Source organism: Balaenoptera borealis (assembly GCF_965194805.1).
Source record: "Balaenoptera borealis genome assembly, chromosome: 16".
Lineage (NCBI taxonomy): Eukaryota > Metazoa > Chordata > Mammalia > Artiodactyla > Balaenopteridae > Balaenoptera > Balaenoptera borealis.
This window is the reverse complement of record NC_138872.1, coordinates 55,846,993-55,855,857: the sequence shown is the minus strand read 5'-3', so window position 1 is coordinate 55,855,857 and position 8,865 is coordinate 55,846,993. Positions and strand designations below refer to the sequence as shown.

Below are 8,865 nucleotides of genomic sequence, written 5' to 3'. Positions count from 1 at the left end.
GCATGCCGGCACCGCTAATGGAAAGGGGCATGTTATTGCAAATATAAATCAACTCCTCAGACCTTAAAATGCCATAAATAAGCCTGTCTCTGTGTCAAAATTGGTGAGATGACCAGAATCACTGCCCTGATTTATTACACAGCAACTTTGTAATCAACACCCCATTGATCTGCCACTTTCTTTCTACGTAAATATGTGAATAACTTCTTGACATCGGAATAAATCTTAGCTCCTTGATCTAAAATCTAACTTCAAAAATGCCTGCGAAGGTGACTGACCCTTCAGGTGTTGGCCGTTATTTGATGTTGTTGCCTTGTTGACAGAGAAGTTTTATTTGTCCCTTGTCATCATGTGAGTGACATGTGGACTCGGCTCCATACCCTGTCTTGGCTTCTGAGTAAAGACGTAGCAGATTTGTAAAAATGTGAACAATTTATAAATTACAGGTTACTCTTCTGTCATAAGAGGGATGCAATTATGAGAGAAAAAAACAAACAACATAAACCACTGTGCAAGGACAGATTTAATTAATCCATTCAGCAACTGTTCTTTTTTAGTGTGAATACTAATTGCAAACTGGTTTGAAATCTTGATGTTCAAAGACAAATGTATAAAATTAATCATCATCCTTTATATATGTAAATACACGTGTGTGTGCACATGAGCATGGGGGGGACACGCCCATGTAGAACAGCGTGGTCTCTATGCTAAAAGTTAAATTATTCTTGATAAAGCCTCCTTGGATGGCCTGTCTCAGAGTAGTTCTGCTTTATTTCCCTTGTATTCATGTAAACTTAAGTAAGGTTTCATTTGAAGAAAGAGTTCCATGGATAACAACAGTCTGAAAGCATTGGACACGCATATCCAGCTTAGCAAAGTTTAAAGTTATGCTTTTTCCAATTAAAAGAAGCATACACCTCAGTGTTTATTCATTCAAAGGCCTTCAAAAACATTTTAATATCTGCAGCTTGGTTTCTGCAAAATTGAAATAATAATGCTTAATATACACTGCCAGCCTAGGTGAAGATGCACAGGTTTACCAGTGCTACGCTTTCTGAGTTTAGTTTGCAATCGGTCTAAATTAACTACTTTGTCAAAAGTGGGACATTTTTGCACATGTAACTTAAGAGAATTTTCTTCAGACATCTTCCGGGATCAGGAGAGCTTTATCCTTAGGGGGCTCTTACAGAACCAGAAATCTACAGAAGTGAAAACAAAGCTTCTGTTCTTTCCTATAAAGACAGCAGGGAAGGATTTCTCTATCAGAGGTGCCATGTCCATCCCTGACCAAGGCTATGTCTTGGGAAAATGTCCAATGAAGGCACACAACGAGTTTCCAGGAAGAAAAATGTACCTGCGTGTGATGGGCCATGTATGGGGGGCTGTATTCTTCCACAGCGGCCATGGCATTTCCTCCCCTTATGCTCGTCCATAACCCTGACCCTCCTCCATCAAGAGGTGAGGTCTATGGCACCTTGAACTTGAGTGAACCTGCTCCTGCTTCACTGGATCCACGAAGTGGAAGTGACGCCATATGTAAGACGTCTGGCCACCTTCTCTCTGTCATCTCTCCAGCATGACACAGATTTTTTAGAGAGATGACAGAGAGAGAAAGGGAGAGAGAGAGAGAGAGATCTGAGTAGCCCACGCTATTTCACCTCTGCTATAGACTGAATGTTTGAGTTCCCCCCCAAATTCAGCTATTGAAACCTAACCCTCAATGTGATGGTATTAGGAGGTGGGACCTCCTTTGGGATGTGATTAGGTCATGAGAGTGGAGCCTTCATGAATGGAATTGATGCCCTTATAAAAGAGACCCCAGAGAGCTCCCTCGTCCCTTCTACCATGTGAGGACACGGTGAGAACCAGAAAATGGGCTCTCACCAGACACTGAATCTACTGGCACCTTGACCTTGGACTTCCCAGACTCCAGAACACTGAGAATAAATTTCTGTCGTTTACAAGCCACCCAATGTGTTTACTTGGGCTTGTTACAGAAGCTCGAATGGACTAAGACAAGTCCCTTACTGTTTGAGTTTTCCCAGCTCAGAAAAGTGAGTGAGGACATCTTCAAAACAAACCCAGACTGAGCTTCTATCTCTGGAACCACATGAGAAGTCCTGAATAAGAACTGCCTACTTGAGCAGACTCGATTGCCAGATTCTGGAGCAAAATAAGTGAATATTATTCTAAGCCGCTACATTAGGGCAGTTTGTCAAGCAGCAGCAGTTAGGTGGAACACCCCAGAGTAATAATGAAAGATCACCCCAGTTTCCAGTCTACAGGCAGCTGAGCAGGACCGCTCAGAAAGATGAGTGACTCTACCATGCTTCATTGATTCTCATGGTTCTTCTCTACTGGCGCAAATGAAAAAGTTGAGGTAGGTAATAGACCCACTAACGTCTGTTGTTATAGAGACCTTCTGTCTCCGTATTAAATGAAAGTCGTCTACCCAAGTTTCATGGTTCCATGTCTCTTTCCTTTCCTGTACAATAGCTGCTTCTGAAACAGACTACCAGGGGGGAAGGGTGAGAGGGAAGGGATAGTTAGGGGTCAACATGTACACACTGCTATATTTAAAATGGATAACCAACAAGAACCTACTGTGTAGCACAGGGAACTCTGCTCAATGTTATATGGCATATTGTATGGGAAGGAGTTTGGGGGAGAATGGATACATGTGTATGTATGACTGATTCGCTTTGCTGTGCACCTGAAACTATCACAACATTGTTAATCGGCTATACTCCAATATAACATAAAAAGCTTAAAAAAACCCAGCTGCTTCTCGGGGTAGTTTTCCCAAGCCATTCTCTTTTCTCATTCTTCAACCCAGCCTGCATCTCGCTTCTTTCTACATCATCGGGAGAGACTTAGAGCTTCCACACAAGGCACACAGCACCTGGATGTATACTGTATTATCTTAATGTTACAGAAATAAGTCTCCTAACTCACATATAATTTCTAAGCTGTGGGAAAAGTTGCCCAATGCATTTTCTGTTTGTTCAGCTTCAATCCAAGTCAACAAACATTGACTGAAAGTCAACTCTGTGCCAGGCTCTGGGGATACCAAACTCCTGAGTCATTAGCCTCATTCTCAGGATGCAAACGGTGTAGCGTGTAGTGGGTAGTGGGTGAGGGGTAGGGGGACAGGCATCTAAATAAATAGCTGTGGGATATGTACATGAAGCTGTGAGATGCAGAGGGCTTCTGCTCAGGTAAAGATGGGTGCTCAGGGCAAACTCAGCTTTAAAGGAAGAATAGTTCAGCAGGCAGAGGAGGTGAGAATGGCATTCCTTCCAGGTGTGGCCTGAGCACAGACAGGAGAATGCAGATGGAAGTAAAAATCCCATGTTAAAGACTGAACTGTGCCTCTCTCCCACAAAATTCATGTTGAAGCCCTAATGTCCCATGTGACTGTATTTGAAGACAGCCCCTTGAAAGAGGTAATTAATGCTAAGTGGGGTCATAGGGTGAGGCCATAATCCCCAGATTTAGTGTCCTTGTAAGAAGAGGAAGAGACACCAGGGATGCATGTGTGTACAGAGAAAAGGCCAAGTGAGGAGATGGCAGGAAGGAGGACGTCTACAAGCCGAGGAGAGAGGCCTCAGGAGAAAGCAAACCTTGGACACCATGATCTTGGACATCCAACCTCCAGAACTATGAGAAAATACATTTCTATTGTTTAAGTTACCCAGTCTGTGGTATTTGTTAAGGAAGCTCTACCAGACAAATACATTCTGAAATAAGTAAAAAGTCACCCACAGAGCCTGTTTCAACGAAGGGAAGGAAAACCAACTGGCACACTGTTTTCTTTTCTCTTTATGGTTTTGTGTTGTAAAGTTGGGTATGTCGCTTGATGAAGCTGCTTCCTAGAGTCTTTGTTTCTGTATCCTGGACTCTTTACCTCATAGTTTCTATTCTGGAAGTTAGATTTTTTTTGAGTAAAATTTATCACTTACATATCACTGTACATACCAAAAAAAGAAAAATCAATCATGAAGTTTCAGAGGAAAGAGGAACCTTAAAGATCTCTGAGTTCTTACTCCCTACTTTACAAATCACATTCCATAGAGTTGAGTTTCTTTTCTGGGCAGAATCCCTTCCTTTGGGAAACTATCCCAAACAATCCTATTCCACAGCAACCCTGCTCAGTCTGTATAACTTAGGATGATGGAAATCACTCTCCCCTTCCCTCCCTCACTGGCAATCAGAGTATGTTTTCTCCCTGCTCACTGTGATTGGTTCATAGATGGATGGTTGACTTGGGTGGCCAATTAAACACCTCCTGGGATTTATGCCACAGTTATCAGAAAAGATGTTTCCTCTTCTAGATTGTAAGGGCATCGTCTGCTGTATGGAGAAACCAACGACAAAAAAACGGAACATCCAATGATGGAGAAGGGCGTCTTTAATAACACATGATACCATCCATCTATACATATGTACATACCTTCATATATGTGTGCAAATATTTGTTTTTGTTCAGGATATATATATTTACTATGTGTTAAGGCTGGCCAGTCTAAGGATTATAGGAAATACTTCCCAGATTTCTTTTTCTATTTTTCATCAGGTTTATACCCTGTGACATGTTTAAACATCAATGGCACCCCTACCTTACTCCACCCTGACCATACCCATGTCAGACATTTCTAATCAACCCCAGCAAGATTTCCCATCGATTTCCCTACCCTTTTTCTCAGCATAGTGCTCGTGATAGCCACTACTAAACAATGGGATCTGGCCTTCCAGATGAAACCCTCTAGCCACCCTTGCGTAGTTATTCTTGTTTTCCCATGCTGGCTTCCTGACTTCCCGATGGTCAAGCAAGCCTGTCTCCAAAGCAAATGGGTGGCTTTCTTAAAGCAAAAGGCACATGGCAGATGGAGGTTAGTTTGCCTCCATCACCTGGCTTTACACTGAGAAAGCACAATTGTGCTTTTTATTGGTTTGTGGTCCTCTCCCTTTCAAACCTGCAGAAGAAGGGAATGAGAAAATGTGATAAGGCAAAGGAAGAAAATCACCTAATTAAACACGAACAGGTCCCAGGAAATTGAGGCTTAGAGAAGTGACACAGTTAGCCCCAGGTGACAATGACAGAGCAGAATTCAAATCCAGTTCTGTCTGGTTCCAAGAACAGTTTTCATGCCTCAAAAGGCAGGCAGCAGGGAGACGTGGATAGATCTAGAGACTGTCATACAGAGTGAAGTAAGTCAGAAAGAGAAAAACAAATATCGTATATTAACGCATGTATGTGGAACCTAGAAAAATGATACGGATGAGCTGGTTTGCAGGGCAGAAGGTGAGACACAGATGTAGAGCATAGACATATGGACACCAAGCGGGGAAAACTGCAGTGGGGTGGGGATGGTGGTGTGCTGAATTGGGCGATTGGGATTGACGTGTATACACTGATGTGTATAAAATTGATGACTAACAAGAAACTGCAGTATAAAAAACAAACAAACAAAACAACTAATACTAAACTTTCATTGGGTTATTTGTATGGAAATATGTTAATATAAATGTTTCAGACATTACATGAAATTTCTAAAAATCTTATATGTTCTGGTATAATGTTATAAGTCATAATTCTAGTTATTACTTTAAAATGTATATCTCAGAAATAAAAAAAAAGATTAACTATGAGTTGAACCTGGATAATGGATACAGAAGAGTTCATTATACTGCTATTTTTGTTTATATTTTATTGTTTTTATTGTTTTCTATAATAAAATGTTTAAAAAAAAAAAAAAAAGGCAGGCAGCAGGTAGCTAGGAGGAAAGACAATGAGGACCCGGGTCCATCCCCACGTTGAAGGCTTCCTCTCAGCTCACATCACCTTCAGCTTTATTTAAGTGCGTCCCTACATCCTTCCTAAGACCATATGTTCCCAGCCAGTTGAAATAAGGCCAGTTGAAGACAGAAGGTCCATTCTCCCATCTGTTCCTTCTCCTTGGGAAAGAGCGAGAGTGATTAAGATTCAAAGGGCTCAGGTTGCAAACTCACACCCAGGTGTCTTTGTAATCTTATCTTTATAAGACAGTTAAATCGCATCCAACCAGTGAGAAGGGTGACCTTATTTCAAAATAAAGGCGAAACATAGAAAAAATAAATAAATAGAAAGAAGAGCCTTCGACTCAACATTTTGGCACATTCCTAAAAGACAGCCAGAGAGCTAGTGCAGGGAGTCTGAACCTCTATCCCCCATGCTGAGAACTACAATCACAGCTGGCGTTTGTTGAAACTTTACCATGCGCCTGACAACGTGCTAAGAGTTGGACAGACATGATCTCATTAAACCCCTGGAACTATTTTTTAAATGGGCACTGACATTATTGCCTCAAATGAGGAGCCAGAGACAAAAAGGGGTGAAATCACTTGCTCAAGGCCGGTAGAAAGCCGTAGGGATGAAATTAAAGATGACTCAAGTGGCTCCAAAACCCAAACTCAAATAATAACGTTTAAGGTTTTTGCAGACCAAGTTTCAAATGCAAGGAGCTTGTAGGAAGGAAGGTTTTCAAGAAGCACTAACAGGGAGGGGGAAACAAAGCAGGGAGGGAAGGTAGGCTATACCACATCTATTACCAACTAGTTGACACTGTAGGTGGAGCTCAATTCCACCAGAGAATTCAGGGAGTAAGCATTAAGGCATGATTTACAGCATGGATAAGCAATGTAGGGGCAGTATGGGGCCAGTCAGCCAAATCCGGCCCACTGCTTGATTTTGTAAATAAAGTTTTCTTGGAACACAGCCCCACCCATATGTTTTGTCCCTGGCTGCTTTCCTGCTACAATGGAAGAACTGAGTTGCTTTAACAAAGACCATATGGACCCCACAACCTAAAATATTTACTATACTTGGTCCTTTACTGGAAAATAACTTGCCAACCCCTGATCTCAAGCTATGCCACCTGAGAGGCAAGAATGCTGGGATATTTGCACACCAAATCCTGAGTCACACATTGACCACAGCCAGGGGAAGGGTGCTCTAATTCCCGGGCACTTCCAACCTGACATCTGTGTGGGCAGAGCTGCCTCCAGAGGCTCCCAAAAGACACATGCAGAAGACAAGACAGACTGCCTCAAAATGGTAAGTACCCCCAGGGGGTCAGGTAGGGTGGGCACCAACAGCCTCTGTTACAAAAGTAAACTTGCAAGTTGCCAACTGGTAGCCCATAAGCCACAGATTTGATTTGTTTGGCCATCCAGTGTTTTCCAAAACTGAATCTTGGAAGATTTCTTATTTGAAAAATCCAAATATCTATCTTTTCTTTAAAAAAGAGAAAAATCTGGCACCATTGGGTCTCCATTCCTGTATGGCCATTTAGAAATGGCATGCACTGACCAGGAGAGTAATTGGCCAGCTTTGATGGATTATATTAACTGCCTGGCCCTAGGTAAGCATCGGAGTTTGAGACCCCTGGTGAACACATTATCACCATCATAATAGGCTAAAAGAGGTTACATGACTTGCCCAAGGACATGTGACAAGTCAGTGGCTGAGCTGGAACTTTGCTGCCCATTTGCTTTCCTAAGAAATCTGAGGTCACAGTTCTATTTTGTCCACACTATCGTCTCTATGTACTACACGCCCACCTCTGCAATGACCCCAGTAAAAGATCTCTGGGTGCAGAGCTGGCCTCTGCCCTGGCCTCACAAAGCCTGAATAACGCATTAGAGAACACGGGATGAGGGATGTTAAGATAAGAATAATGCTGCTAAAAGTCACGACCCTTTCCATCCAAGAGGAGCAAAGAGTACTCAATACAGCAGTCAGCCACTTCTCTACCTGCCTTCATTCTCTCAGACAGAATAGCTGAGAGCTGCAAATTCATATCCACCCAGGAATCAGTCATCACCAATCAACTAGAGTTGCTAATTGGATTCTGACAAATCATATCCATAGCCCTCTATTCCTCAGGCTCGTTTTTTTTTCCAGTTTGCATGGATGAGATACTCCCATACAAGAGAAAAACGGTGATGGGGGTTTTTCCAAGTATACAAAGGACAGAAAGGTTGCACAAGAAACCATGTACTGAGCCATGGAAACAGTCTGGGCTTTTGCACTCTTGAGACCAGAATGTATAGGCAGACCCCCTAGAAAAACTGGGCAGTGGCTCAAGATTCAGTCTAAGATCTAGGAGACTCAGTCTCTTAATGCACACATTTCCTAAGAGAAGATTTCCAAAATACAGCAGAAGCTGAGCACTTGTTGCTACAACTCTGATCCAAGCCATCATTACTTACAAGGAGGTGAGAGAGGCAGGGGAGTGCAGGAGATATGCCAAGCAAGAGTGTGGCCTTAGATAGAGTCTAGCTTTGTCCTGATCCAAAAGCTAGGATAGGTTTGGGGCTCTGTAGAGTAAAATGCTCTGCTGGGTTGTCCCACCTTAGGGCAAAAGGGAACTGGATCAGTCATTGACTGCTGGCTGCCCTCCTTCGGGGATTGTGTGTCATCTCTTAGGCAAAGCAGGTCAAAACCATTTGGCCAAGGGCAGTTCTGCACAAAGGGGGCAGCTGGAAACCATTAGCAACCAACAAGCATTGCATCCGGGGCTGGATGAGCCAGCTCAGTAAAGGGGCTCTGGTCTGGGTATCAACAGCATCCAGCATAAAGGCATTCAGGGATCTTACCTCCAGCTTCTTTGGTTGGGTGCCGGGTAAGAAGAGCTTTGGGGAACCCAGTTTGCTTTGTTCAGCCATGAAACATGTCACAGAGGTGGATGGCAATTTTTGAGCTTCCACCTTGAACTTGACAGTAACCCAGGGCTGTGTGTTTTGGCATGCTTCAGGCTGTTAGCACCACACCATGCCCACCCAGAAGAACTGTCCTCCTCAAAACCCACTGAAAGTGAGCCA

General features: G+C 43.0%; 1 protein-coding gene across 29 annotated transcripts in view; it reads right to left on the bottom strand.

Annotated features, from left to right (window-relative positions):
• Nucleotides 1–8,865, bottom strand: part of RBFOX1 (RNA binding fox-1 homolog 1) — a 2,204,510-nt gene that overhangs the window by 701,467 nt on the left and 1,494,178 nt on the right. The gene's annotated exons all lie outside the window — the stretch shown is intronic.